We start from the raw sequence: 309 nt of genomic DNA, 5'->3' as shown, positions 1-309 counted from the left end.
CCCCCCGCGGGGTGCCGCCCCCGACCGCGGCCACCCTCCGCCGGGAGGTGGCAGCTCTCCGCGGCGGGAGCCCGGCCTCCGCGGCCGCGCACCCCACCCGCTCCCGCCCCCGGGTCCCCGGGGGTGCCGGGAACACTCGTTCCCCGTCATTGGGGCAGGAGGCGGGGCCGGGGCCGTATAAGAAGGGACCGAGCGGGCGTTTCGCTCCCAGGTCCAGAGACGCCCTCGCCCCATCCCCGCCTCCCATCGCCGAGCGCGGCGTGACCCGCGGCCGGATCGGCCCCCTCGGGCGGGCGAGGCGACGGCGGG

Source organism: Haliaeetus leucocephalus, unplaced genomic scaffold (genome assembly GCF_000737465.1).
Source record: "Haliaeetus leucocephalus isolate CR32 unplaced genomic scaffold, Haliaeetus_leucocephalus-4.0 Scaffold428, whole genome shotgun sequence".
NCBI classification, from domain to species: Eukaryota; Metazoa; Chordata; class Aves; order Accipitriformes; family Accipitridae; genus Haliaeetus; species Haliaeetus leucocephalus.
This window is presented reverse-complemented; position numbering follows the sequence as displayed.